The following is a 14946-nucleotide window of genomic DNA, read 5'->3' on the forward strand; positions in this document are numbered from 1 at the left end:
AATTATAGCTTTCATTTAAGTTACAATAAACTACAAAATGTAACTACAATTTGAGTATTCAATATATAAAATCTTTTTCAATTAGTAATAAAAATGGTTCCGAACCAACGAATTAAAAAGAGAAGGTACACCCTAATATAAATACATATATATTCGTTTGTTCGCAACAATTTTTATAAGTTTATGGCCAAAGAAGAATGTGACTAAACTGATCACTTTGTCAGTTCTCCTTTTCCCCAAAAAGGGTGATGTGAGGGTAAAATCCCTCAAATTAGCTTTTCATAAACTATCTGGTAACATCGCAATAGTGTCGCTCACAATGACGTATTTAATTGTGAATATTATAAACAGAAAGAACCAAATACACGATAATACCGCATGAGCATTGAAATATAGCATGTAAGAGAGAATAAGATATATGTGTGGGGTCAAACATGAAAATGACGATTGGCAATGATGGCTCGGCATTTTCATGTTTCACCGCCATCATTATAATTTTGCCGATTCTAAGCTGCGGACGTGTAAATAAAAGTTGATTATTTTAAATAAAGAGAAATATAATTTGGCACATTAAATCGGGTGCGAGTTTTTTATTAAAATTTTGATGGAAGTTAAAGTGTGGCGGCGACGACCACCCCGTACTTAACATACTGTTGAAAGGACTCACTATGGCGACGATATAGAGGCGGCGCCCTCCAAGAACAAATCTTGGCAGGTAACTTGTAGCGTGAGTTTCCCGAAGTAACAACACTAAGTGATACTCACATCACCAATCTGAAACTAAGTAAATAAAGCCACAACAACAATAAAGCAAGCTCCCACACTTGTATGTACGTAAACAAATTAATCATTATATCTACACATATGTCCATACAAGCAGCGGGGAGAACAGCACAAACACATGCTATATCTGAGATACTCCCAAAAGTAGGCAATCGTCTGTGGAAGTATCACTTTCTTTTATTATTTATTTATTCAACAGTTTAGTGATTCGAACGTTAGTAAAAAGTTGCAAATAAGCGAAATTGCACTAAATTCGTTACAATTGGTGTCAGAAGAGGAATTGTTTAATATATTCCGAAGATTTTGAATCAGGCCCGAAGAGAGGGGGGTGAGGGGTCATTACCCCCGGGCCCGGGCTATGGAGGGGCCCGGGAATCTCAAAATGCTGTCCAAGCTTTTTGCTTACAGAAAATAAAAAAAACCACACCTTTAATCACCTTTCGTTGATTGCAATCGGTTAAAATTTCAACAAATTTTATAAATCTGTGAACGTGGCTATTAATGTGTATATTAATAATTTATGAAGAATATGTATATTTCTATGTAAACATATTTACTCATATGTTGATCTGTATGAATATGTAGATAAATTAAAGTTCGTAACTATATATTCATTGAATATAATATACAAGTATGCATATATATGCTTAATAATACATGTATATGGGGTATTCCATCCCATTTCCACTAATTTTGAACCCGATCCCTTTAGAATTGGCTGAAACTTTTTCTTCTTTTTCTAGCTTACGAAAGACGTTTTTCAGAATTTTTTCAAATTTTTTCATCCAACTCAAAAAAAGTTATGAATTTTTAAAAAAACACCGTTTTTTTTCAAAATGCTATAACTTTTTCAAAAATTTACCGTTTGGGATCTTTTTTTTTTAAATTTTTTTTAATGTACTTTTCGGAAAAAATACAAAAAAATTTTTAAAGTTTTTTTTTTGTAATTTTTCAGTTTTTCGAGATTTTTTGAATTTCGCCGTTTTTTTTTTATTTAATTGAAAAAAAAACTTTAAGAATTTTTTTATTTGTTCCGAAAAGTACATTTAAAAACAAATTTAAAAAAAAGATCCCAAACGGTCAATTTTTGAAAAAGTTATAAAAATTTATTTGTATTTTATTAAAATTTTTTTTGTATTTTTTCCGAAAAGTACATTTAAAAACAAATTTAAAAAAAAGATCCCCAACGGTCAATTTTTGAAAAAGTTATAGCATTTTGAAAACAAAAACGGTGTTTTTTTAAAAATTTATAACTTTTTTTGAGTTGGATGAAAAAATTTTAAAAAGTTCTGAAAAACGTCTTTCGTAAGCTAGAAAAAGAAGAAAAACTTTCAGCAAATTCTAAAGGGGTCGTGTTCAAAATTGGTCGAAATGGGATGGAATACCCCATATACAAATGCATATAAATATGTAAAAGGTGGTAATTTAGATTTTGAGAATTTGTTGATTTTAGTATGAGGGCCTTGTCGCCAAGTGCTGGCGTTCACGCCTGTGGACGAGCGTCTCGCCGCTATCCGAATAAAAGCAAAATTTTTTAATATATCATTCATCTGCGCACATGCGCCGACAGAGGAGAAAGACGATGAGGTGAAAGACACTTTTTATGAACAATTAGAACGCACATACGAGCACTGCCCCCGTCATGATATAAAAGTCGTGCTTGGCGACTTTAACGCCAGGGTGGGCAAAGAAAGTGTTTTTGGCCCTACAGTCGGAAAGTTCAGCCTACACGATGAAACTTCTCCTAACGGACTGAGGCTGATTGACTTTGCCGGTGCTCGAAACATGGTCATATCAAGCACGAGGTTCATGCATAAAAAGATACATCAAGCTACATGGCTGTCTCCTGATCGAAATACTCGCAATCAGATCGATCACGTTGTGATAGACGGACGGCATGCCTCCAGTGTTTTAGATGTGCGCACGATCCGAGGACCTAACATCGATTCGGACCATTATCTCGTTGCAGCCAAAATACGCACCCGCCTCAGCGCGGCTAAAAACAAGGAACAAAAAACACAAGGAAAGCTAGACGTCGAAAAGCTTCAATCACAACAGACTGCCAATGATTTCGCAACTCGACTCTCACACCTGCTCTCTGAGGGCATAACTCATCCTGAAGGAATACAGGAGCAGTGGGAGCATATCTCCAAAGCACTTCGTACCGCCGCCGAGGAAAAAATTGGTTACCGGCGGCCACGAAAAAAACAACTGGTATGATGAAGAATGCCGCGTTGCAACCTAAAGAAAAGACACTGCCTACAGGGCTACGTTAAAAGCGAGCGCGACAAGAGGAGTGTGTGAACGCTATCATGAGTTGAAAAGGGAAGCGAGACGCCTTTTCAGGAAGAAAAAAGCAGAAGCAGAAAGGCGTGAGTGCGAGGAGCTTGAGCTGCTAGCCACCAGGAATAACGCCCGAAAATTCTACCAAAAAATACGACGACAGACGGAAGGTTTTAAGACCGGGGCAAACTCCTGTAGGAATGAAAACGGCGACCTTGTAACTGATGTCCAGAGAGTGCTTAGATTATGGAGGGAACACTTCTCTGCTCTCCTAAATGGAGGCAGCAATTCACCGCGCAGAGATGAAGAACCCGATCCCGCAATCGATGATGATGGAATATATGTCCCCCAGCCCGATTATGACGAAGTTAGAATAGCAATAACCAGATTGAAAAACAACAAGGCCGTGGGCGCTGATGGATTGCCTGCGGAGCTATTCAAGTTCGGTGGCGAGGAGTTGGTAAGGCGCATGCAGCAGCTTCTTAGCAAAATATGGGCGGACGAAAGCATGCCCGACGGTTGGAATCTAAGTGTTCTTTGCCCAGTCCACAAGAAGGGGGATACTGCAAAATGCACCAACTATCGGGGAATCAGCCTTCTTAATATCGCATATAAGGTCCTTTCAAGTGTATTGTGCGAAAGATTGAAGCCCACCATGAACCGGCTGATTGGACCTTATCAGTGCGGCTTCAGACCTGGTAAATCTACCATCGACCAGATTTTCACAATGCGCCAAATCTTGGAAAAAACCCGTGAAAAGAGAATCGACACACATCACCTCTTCGTCGACTTTAAAGCCGCCTTCGACAGCACGAAAAGGAGCTGCCTATATGCCGCTATGTCTGAATTTGGTTTCCCCGCAAAACTTATACGGCTGTGCAAAATGACGTTGAGCAACACCATCAGCTCAGTCAGAATTGGGAAGGACCTCTCCGAGCCGTTCGAAACTAAACGAGGTTTCAGACAGGGTGACCCCCTATCGTGCGATTTCTTTAATTTGATGCTGGAGAAAATTATACTAGCTGCAGAACTTAACCGCACTGAGACAATATACTATAAAAGCGTGCAATTACTGGCATATGCTGATGACATTGATATCATCGGCCTAAACACCCGCGCTGTTAGTTCTGCTTACTCCAAGCTGGAAAAAGAAGCGGTAAAGATGGGTTTGATGGTGAATGAGGACAAAACGAAGTACCTGCTGTCATCGAGCAAAGAGTCAGCGCATATGCGCCTTGGCAACCACGCTACTGTTGGCAGCCATAATTTCGGAATATTAAAAGACTTCGTTTATTTGGGAACCAGCATCAGCACTAGCAACAACATCAGCACTGAAATCCAGCGAAGAATCAATCTTGCCAATAAATGCTACTTTGGACTAGGTAGGCAATTGAAAAGTAAAGTCCTCTCTCGGCGAACGAAAATCATACTCTACAAGTCACTTATCGTACCCGTCCTGCTATATGGGGCAGAAGCATGGACCATGACAACAGCAGATCAAGCGGCTTTGGGAGTGTTCGAGAGAAAAGTTCTTCGAAAGATTTATGGACCTCTACGCGTTGGCGATGGCGAGTATCGAAGAAGATTTAGTGATGGGCTGTACGAGCTATACGCAGACATCAACATAGTCCAGCGAATTAAAACGCAGCGGCTGCGCTGGCTAGGCCATGTTATGCGAATGAAAGATGATGCTCCGGCCAAGAAAGTGTTTCTATCGGAAACCGCCTATGGAAGCAGAGGTAGAGGGCGGCCCCCACTCCGTTGGAAGGACCAGGTGGAAAACGATTTAAACTCCCTTGGTGTGACCAATTGGCGCCGGTTGGCGGAGCGAAGGAGCGACTGGCGCGCCTTGTTGGACGGCCATAACCGTTTAGACGGTTAAGCGCCAATTAAGTAAGTAAGTAAGTATGAGGGCCTGTGTTTTTTTTTGCCCCCGGGCCCGGATTTTCTCTCGGCGGCCCTGTTTTGAATACAACAAGGACATGGCAAAGTGGAGTGAATTGATGATCCAGCAACTGAAGAAGTAGTTGGAGAGCCGTGGATTGAATACAACCGGCAATAAAATCGAACTTCAGGCACGACTACGAGAGGCTATGGAATTGGAAGAAATTAATGTGGACGAGTTTGTCTTTTATCCTGATGTGGAAGAATCAACAACAAAAATTTAAGAGAAAAACGAAAAATCGCAGATAGTTACCAGCACGGACTTGAACATGATATTGGCTGCAATATCTGCACAAACATCGACAGTAACATCAATGTCGTCGCAAATGTCATCTCAACTGGAAGAACAGAAGACATATATGGCATATACAGCCAAGATTGAAGCAAAGGAAACACAAATTTTATCACAGCTGGAAGAACAAAAGACATATATGGCCTCCCAACTGGAATCACAGGAGATACGACAAGAAGCACGTTTTTCAGAAATTTCGGCACAAATAACATCGAAGATTGAAGCACAAGAAACGCGTATTTCAGAAATGTCGACACAGATTACATCCAAGATGGAAGCACAAGCGCTTATCATTGCAGGTGGCACAAATGTCTTCGCAGTTAGAAGCCCAGAATACAAAAATTTTACAGCTCGAGGACAAAATGGATGCCGAGATAGAAGCTTTGAGAGGTCGTATACAGGCGTTGCAAATAAATCGCCCAGCAGTTCCAGCGAGTAATCCAAAGGTAAAGGCACCATCCTTTGACGGTTCTGTTCCTTTCCAGGTCTTTAAGCTACAGTTTGAGAAGACCGCAGCAGTGAACAACTGGAATGCTGAAGATAAAGTTGCAGCTCTATTCGTAACATTGAAGGGGCCAGCAGACGAAATCCTACAGACGATTCCCGAAGAAGAGCGGAACAACTATGAAGCATTGATGGCCGCTGTAGAACGACGTTACGGAAGCGAACAGAGGAAACAAATCTACCAAATATAATTGCTAAACCGCTGCCAAAAATCTAATGAGACTTTGCAGGAGTTTGCTTCGGACATTGAAGGATTGGCTAATCTTGCAAATGCGGATGCACCCGTGGAATACACTGAAAGGGTAAAGATCCAGAGCTTTATAAACGGCATACGGGACGTCGAAACGAAGCGAGCCACATACGCGAACCCAAAGCAAACATTTGCTGAAACATTTGCTGGCATTGGCTCAGGAAACGGCGTCACTACTGTGGAAGCCAGTTTTCAAAGCCCGCCGTGTGGAAGTGGAAAGGCCAGACTGGATAAACACAATATTGGAGGCGCTGAAGGAATCACAACCTAAAAATTACGGAGTTATGAAGTGTTTCAAGTGCGGTAACTCAGGTCACATTGCTCGTCATTGCAGCACCGGTCCTGGTAGTTCCAACTTGGCTGGTCGTAAACGTAAAGCTGGAGGAGATAAACAAGAGCAAGTCAGATGTAGAGATCGAGAGCTAGCTCGAGCTATTGAATGTCCTGTGATATCTGTGTCGCAAAGTGGAAGGAAATCAAGCAGTCTTCCCGTCAGAGGGAATGTGGATGGCAAAGAGCGTTTACTGACTAGATACGAGCGCAACTCATTCCTTAATCCGATCTGATTTGGCCAACAGGAGAGTAAAGCCATTACCTGGAGCAAGGATACTTACGGTTACTGGCGAGTATAACCAAGTCCGGGGAGAAGTGATCTGTGAAGTTTTAATTGGGAAGGTCATGGTTCTACACAAATTCGTTGTGACGGAGATTTTTGATGAAGTCGATATGCAGAGAAGGATTATGGGCTATAAGAACCTGGATGTACCACTCAACTTCAGTTTGGAGAAACGGTTCAGCAGTAAGCGAGTGCTGGTGGAGGCGACTCGACAAATACCACCAAAGTCAAAGGCAGTAGATCGGGCAAAGGTTGATGGAACGAATGGGCCAAACAAAGCAAAATCAAAGATACCTGCGAGAGAAACACTGGCATTGACAAAACCAAATCGACGCACCAAAACGAAGGAAAGAATTTCCCAGAAAGAATGCAAGGGTAGTTTCAAGCCAGGCCGCCCTATTGTTGTGAATCATCAAGATGATACTGATGATGCAAAGTCAATCCGTCAAGATCAGGCTGTGCGAAGTAGCTCAGTGGCTAAACAACAGAGTGTGAGGCAACAAACTAGGATAGTGAGCGTTAACACGAAACACAGGTATAACAAGAAGAACAATTCGGAAGGGTTCGTTGAGGGAGATTTAGTACTGTTATACAACCCTAACCGGCGGGAAAGTGTTCCATCCAAATTTTGGTGCAGTTGGGAAGGCCCGTACAAAGTTTTTAAGAGGACCAGTGATACCATCTACCGCATACAAACCATTGGAAACCCACGAAATAGAAGGGTGGTTCATTTGCAGAGGCTAGCAGTGGTTAGATCGAGAGATTTGTCAGATCGGGACGATCAGACTTAGGTGGAGGGCAGTGTGACGAATATTAGTGATACTAAGTGATACTCACATCACTAATCTGAAACTAAGTAAATAAACCCACAACAAAAATAAAGCAAGCTGCCACACTTGTATACACGTAAACAAATTAATCATTATGTCTACACATATGTCCATACAAGCAGCGGAGAGAACAGCACAAACAAATGCTATATCTGAGATACTCCCAAAAGTAGGCAATCATCTGTGGAAGTATCACTCACATATACACGCGCATGGCCTATGCGAGAAGCTATAATCATCGTGCATCTGTAGTTATAGCTGAGAAATTTATAGCTGGTAAACGAATAGTAAATTCTAGAAATAGAAACGCCTAGAAGTATGCGAGCGAGGAAGTCACAGAGTATAAAAGGAGGTAAAGGTGAGAATCAGAAACAGTTTGATTTAAGCACGCTATCTGTCGAGCAGTAGAAGTGTTATTGTGAAGTACTTTAATAAAGGCCATTTTGCATTATTTAATAGTGGAGTTATTTATTCATCAGTTTAGTGATTCGAACGTTAGTAGAAGGTTGTAGAAATGTGTGAAATCCAAGGCATTTATCACTTAATGACTTGTATTGGAATGTACCAAACTGTTTACATGATGACATAAAAATAATGATCTCCTTCGCAAAGAATTTATTTTTCATGATAATATCCTTAAAAAAGGGCCCCACAAGTATCTCGACCCCGGGCCTCTTCATTCTTAATCCGCCCCTGTGTAAGAGTTTGAGTAACTAAATTTTTTTTTTAATAACAAAGCAAAAATCCAGCAAAGATCTTTACATTTTGTGATGTCACGAAGCCAGTTTCAGTGGTATCTATAAAAATAAATTCTTCCTACAGAGCCTTTTTATGCAAAAAGGGAACATCGACCCTAAACCCCTTTTTGCACATAAATCCTTAATTCAGATACTTTTGCATAATTAGTTTTAAAAAAGCCTGTAACTAACTATTGATGCCTGTAATCTAGCCTGGTAGAAGGCATCTTCTAACCATTTACGAAAATAAGTTATTGGTATTCTGATTGGGGATAAAGACGTTACCAGCAGGTAACGATTTTCGGTAATATAATAATCAGGTTACAGAATTTTCGTCAAATTTATCATTCATTCAAGTTGTGCATGAGAGAAATTTAAAGTTTAAAATTTCATATTCTGTACATATAACAGGAAAAATGATAAAGTCATAAAAAATCAGTGTTTTTAATCGAGGTGTTTATATCACGATTATTTGTGTACATTGAAATGGAAATTTTTTCTCACAGTAACTCTGGTGCTTATTACCGGGGTGCTTATGAGCGGATGCTACTACATCTCATATATTTAATTTATAAATCCGAAACCAGCTAAATATTCCGTTCTGTAATAACGTTATCAAAAAAAACACATTTCGGTAGCATTATGATAAAATACATTTTAAAATTACTAAACAAGTCTAATACAAAACAATTGCAGGGGTTTTCATATGGAAATTATGTTTTATTACAGTTCATACACGGTTGGAAATTTAAACCTAACGGCATTTTTCCGAATATTACTTGTAAATTTGTTATCGGTGTATCCTGTAAACGAAAATCGTAACAATTCTGGCCTACACGGCTGTGCGAATAAGATGAAAATGTGAACCAAACCTTGGTTTAAAAAGGAGGAATATTGTTCAAAAAGCCTTGTAAATTATCAAGGATAAACTTTTTTTGTTATTATTATTATTATTATTATTATTTTTTTTTTTTTGTTCAAACAAAAATTCGTAAAAACGTGTAATTTTGCGTGATATCAAGATTTTACCACCTATTTTACTGGTAACCTGTTTATCAGCAACCAGAAAATCAGAATACGAAAAATTGTTTTTCATTTTCGTAACTGGTTAAAAATATTGTCGCCAGCTTAGAATAAGGGTGTAACGTTTAAGCAATTTTTAAAAACTTTTTGTATTAAATTGGAAACCTGTCAATGTGTTTTTTGACTAAAAACTTATTTCAACGATAAGTTTCAAATCTTAAAATTGTTTTAAAACAAAACCAAGAAAAGTTTATTACATATATCTAAAAATAGAAACTCGTAGTTAATTCTGGGTTTGAAACAAAACTAACAAATTTCATAAATCTAAAAATAGAAACATGTATACACGTCTGGTTTTAAAACTAACCCCAAGGGTTTGAACTTGGTGCTAAAAATTTAAAACCTAAAAATTTTATTTGTGAAAAGTACTGCAATTTATAGATTTACGGAGCATTGTGTTTTACATTTATTCCGAACCCACCAACTAAAACAGAGAAGGAGAGCTGTCCCTGGTAGGACCAAATGGAAATGATTTATACTGCAGCGTTATGTTGGATGACCAAAATCGTTCAGCGCCAATCAAGTAAGTATGTAATGTTTCAAAAATTAGTTGGTAATTTTTTTCATAGCAAGTAAAAAGAAATTTTATTTTGATGATTCCCTTTTTCAAAAAATTTTTTAACGTTATTATTTTTCCTTTGCCAGTTAACGTAAATTTATTGAAAAACGAGCCAATAATGATTTTTTTTTTTTCGTATATTGAAAAAGTTAACGTTAACACAAACAAATACAAATTATGCTAAATTTGGCGTTTAAAAATGCTTTCGCTTTTGTCCCACTCATCATGGAACAAACTTCAAAGTGAAAAACTGCGTGATAAAAAGCCAAATAAGCAAACTGAAATTCAGCCCCATTTCCGCTTGCATGGTGAACAAGAAAACCTTTACGCTTCGGTGACATCAAATCCACAAAATGCGCTACTGGCTTCTATCGAGCGTACAATTTGATCCTCTTTTGCTGCACGAATAAAGGACTACAAAGCATTGGGCCAATAATAAGAATTTTTACTTGTAGACTCAACAAAAAACAGCCTTACACAATATGTAAAAGATGAATTCAAAAATTCATAGAAAAATCTCTAAGACGACACGGCGCTAATCCCAGCTGTTTACATGGCAATTGGCACAATACACCTCAAACAAACGATAAATATGACGAAGAGACAACCAACTACTCAGAGCTGTTTCGAGTACGATGTAAAGGGTGTGGCAGTATATTTCGCTAATAAATTATCAAACCATTTGAAAAATTCACAAAATTAAAGCATTAATTGTGTAGAGTGCAATTCATAGTCATTATATGTATTTATGTAAATGTTTGTATGTTTGAGTAAAAAAGCACGGGCCATAGGACCAAGCTTTAGTGCAAGGACAATGATATCCTGCCAGGTTATTGTCCGCACAACTCAAAAATTTTATTTATTGACACTTTTTTCACCGCTGAACATCTCTAAATCAAAACTTACTATTTCCGCCCGCTTGCGCTGTACTAAGCGATGGTGTTGGCCATTACAAGACGAATATTATTATGACATTGTTAATGTTCATCCACAAATGTGTAATACGTTTGTATTTTTTTCTTGTAAACAAGTAATGAAACCGATAAAAACTAAATTCCTGGCTTTGGTCTCGGTGTTGCCAATAACAAATGCATAGGATATTTTTTGCGCAGCGGTGCACAGTGTAACTTTTTTCACTCTTAGGATGCCAAAATTAATAACAACCAAACCAATGGAGCAATTCATTTGAAATTTTGCAGTGCGGTTGCAGATGACTAAGTTTGATTTGAGAATAAAAATGGGCGTGATCCGCCCACTTTTTCTCCTTGCCCTCATATAAGGTGAAATTTCACATAATCATATTTTCTACTTTAAAAGAATTTTCCAGTGCCAATATAAATAAAAATTGTTTATATTTCTTAACTTTAGCTTAGAGGCTTTTGATTAGTATTTAAAAAATTTTTTTTTCAAAGTCAAAAACAACATAGGTACATATATTTGTAAAAACTGAATCGAAATACATACTTATAAATAAAAAGTGATATTTTAACCGGTATAAAGTTAGTCGGAGTCAATATCGTCAACATGCTCTGGTTCAGATAAAAAGCCAATAAATTCACTCGTTAATGCTCGCCGCTTTGACCTAGGGGTTTTCCGCAAACTGTTTATGAACGGGTCTGACGATATCAGCAATCTGTGCAGCAAATCCAAGTTACTACAAATTCTTGACTTTTTTGTGGTGAAAAGTTCACGATAGTTTCGTGCATCTTTGTTTCTGGACTCTTGAGCTTCTTCCGAAAGTTGACCAATAGGAAGAATAGCAGACACGATTATCAGAATTTTATGTACGCTTACTGGTATATTGTACCAAGCATATTCCGATAAATATAGTGCCCTTGTCTTTGTCACATATTGGTCAAAAGCTTCAGAATTTATTTGAAACCCACATCCTATGCATGAAAGTATTGTATGAAAACTTTTCAAAAGATTGATGTTTATGCCGGTTATGAGTGATGTTATTTCAGGATCTCCAAAGAATCTTCTCGCAGTGTTGTCATCATTTGTGTTGCCGGTTTTTTGCTTTGGCATATCAATCAAAAGACCAACTTCTTTCCTGAATCTATTTTGGATATGTTTTTTATTGTTTTTCATCTTTTCCTTATTTTCTTCGCTCCGCACCCACCATCTCTTCATTTCCATTCGATAAGCGATGTGTAGCATACATTCCATGCATCGTATCCAAGAATGTAAAGTAGAAATTCCGAAAGCAAGCATTTCGCTCTGACAGGGCTCGCATATTGTTCATATCTTTTGGAGAAGCCCCACATATGTAGCACTTTTGCGATGATATATATGCCGATAGAGCGTTAGGTAGACGTTTATGTGATGTATACATACATGTGTATATTCCCGAAGCACTCAATTGCTTAGAAGTACCACCCATAATAGACGACCCTCAGGTAGGCGTGCATACATAACATAAGTTGATGGGATAAGTGCACAACTCGTTAATTATGGAAAAACTCATATGACAAACAATGAAGGCTATTCAGTGCACACGTTTCCTTTTTCTGGGTTTTTACCATTTCAGGTATAACTGTCTTTTTTGGGATCTAGTAATGTAGACTTGAATTGAGGATATTCCATTTTTAGGTCACTGCGAGTCAAAAAAGTTATCGAAAAATCCACCACGTGGCCACAAAGTTGGTCAAAAATTTTGGACTGTGAAATGATTTTTACACTTGTTTCAATTATCCAAGTTTCATAATGATTAATTGCTGTGTATACATTTTCTTAATAGTTGGTTATTAATCTGTTGCATGTCAAAACATTTTCGAGATTGGAGAACATTGTTTTTTGGACTTTTGGCATCCTAAAAGTGAGAAAAGTTAAACTGTGCGGTGGTGTGGTGATAGAATTAGAATTAAAAAGAAGTGGACAACACTCTGAGTGTATTTCTGCCATGAAAAGCTTCTCAGTGAAAATTCATGTGCTTGCAGTTGCGTACAGGACCGGCATAAAAGTTTTAGGTCCCATCCCGTCAATTTGTAGGAAAAATTATAAAAGAGCACGGCAAAAATTGGAAGAGAAGCTCAGCTCAAATCTCCTAGGAAGTTAATCGCGTCAAGTATTTTTAAAATGGTATTTTATTAATTCATGTAGTAGCCAGAGATAATACAAGAAGCGTACACAATACTTTATTGTATACTACGCAATGAGAGCTCCTAAGTTCTTATCTGCCTAAAATAATAAATTTTGCTGAAAACCTTTATGATGAAAACACGAACAATTTTATATGTCTTTCTACTCGGAAAGCAACATTATTCACTGACCAATAAAGAGTGCTACATTCGTATGATCTCTAAGTTATAATATACCTATGTGAGGTGAAGCCAAAACTAGAACCTTTCACATGTCATCCTTGTATAATCCCAGTACAAATATAGATACGGAGTCCGAATTCCTTTTCAGAATATCTAAATACACAAAATTTAATTTGATTCAAGATTTTGAAGGCCTACTGCCAAATCTGACTACAATTTCGGAATCGGCGCCTCGAAATTCAAGGGGGTACATGGGTCAAGTAAAAGGTGCAGGCCATTTTTTTTTTATGAACCAGTGTTATGGTTCCGATTGCAGTTTGGGTGGTATTCCTTGTGTGTATATCAGGGGCATCTTTACATAGCGGGGTGTTCTAAGGCAAACACTATCGTGATGACTTAAAATAAGGTTGCATCGCGAAGTAAAGCAAAATAAAATAAAACAAGTGAAAAAATAAGAAAAATAAGAAAATAAAGTAATAAAGACAAAATAACTTAAAATAAAAGAAAATAAAATAAAATTAGGATTTATAAAATAAAAAAATATTAAAATAAATATTAAAACCATGAAGTAAAGTAAGATAAAATAAAAAAAGTTGCAAAAAAATGTGTCTATAATAAAACATATGGCATACATCGGAACACAGCATTTTCCCAAGAACGGATTGTTTTTGCTGTTTTGATCTAGTTGTCCGATTTACATATGTATTGTCCCAAAAAGCGTTTGTGTTAAGAACCGTATGGGCTTCTAATGACTTAAATTTATTGGCACATTTTTCAGATTTATTAAATTTCTGTAATTCCTTGATGACCCTTAAAGCTTGTTGGCTTGATGCATCCGCCGTAAGGCGACACTGGTGTATACGAAAAAGTTTTAGCAAATGGATTTTACGCACCCGCTCATAGTGCTTTACTATTCAGTACTTAGCAAGGATGATAACAATTCATAAATTTAAGTCTCTTTTATTGTATAGATCCTTTTATTTCCTCTCTAAGCGGAATTCCTTACTTTAGTGTATATAATTTGTTTCCTGTTTATATGCTCCGCAGGATATTGTCATAAAAATATGCATGCTCGCGTGTGTGAAACGCGTATGCTATCGCTTAACGCGCGCGCCACGATCCTTCTCATCCTAGTAACTGGTGTCGCAGTGATTGTCGTTGTTTTCAGATTTGTTCAGTGGCGTATAAATTAATGACCGGCAATAAGCCATCATCGTTGCCAGCCGTTCCAGTACTATGCACAAGCTCATCTGTGGCCGCATCATGTCTAATAGCCGGCCTGAAGTATATACATATACATATGTATATATTTGTCCAATTGCATTCGTGGGCATTAAGGTGTACGTTATTTACCAAATTGATTTTATTTAGATGATTCGCAAACGATGGAAGTACTTAATATAAATTCTAAACTGTGCCACTATATATTTTTCATATAAATTATACGGAATTGAAATAAACAAAGAGGAAATTAAGAAAATTCACAAGGTATCGTATTGCCTTATGGAGTACTTTTTTTTAAACCCGGCCGCCGTGGTATGGCTGTATCGTGCTCTTCCTACCACACCGATGATCCTGGGTTCACGCCCGGGCAAAGCAACATGAAAATTTTATAAACAAATTTTTTCTATTAGAAAAAAAAATTTCTATGAGGGGTCGACACTCGGCAATGATTTGGCAAACACTCCGAGTGTATTTCTGCTATGAAAAGTTCTCAGTGAAAACTCATCATCCTTTCGGAGTCGGCGTTAAACATGTAGGTCCCGTCACGCCAATTCGTAGGAAAAATTAAAAGGAGCTCG

General features: G+C 37.8%; 1 long non-coding RNA gene across 1 annotated transcript in view; it reads left to right on the plus strand.

The window, feature by feature from the left end:
- Positions 1-525: 525 nt before the first annotated feature.
- The window catches only part of LOC137254103 (uncharacterized), a 53741-nt gene continuing 39320 nt past the window's right edge, over positions 526-14946 (plus strand). The window contains exon 1 of the long non-coding RNA XR_010953979.1: positions 526-715. This is a non-coding gene — a long non-coding RNA (uncharacterized lncRNA). The remainder of the gene's footprint in view (positions 716-14946) is intronic.

This window comes from Eurosta solidaginis, chromosome 5, assembly GCF_040869045.1.
Source record: "Eurosta solidaginis isolate ZX-2024a chromosome 5, ASM4086904v1, whole genome shotgun sequence".
Classification (NCBI taxonomy): domain Eukaryota; kingdom Metazoa; phylum Arthropoda; class Insecta; order Diptera; family Tephritidae; genus Eurosta; species Eurosta solidaginis.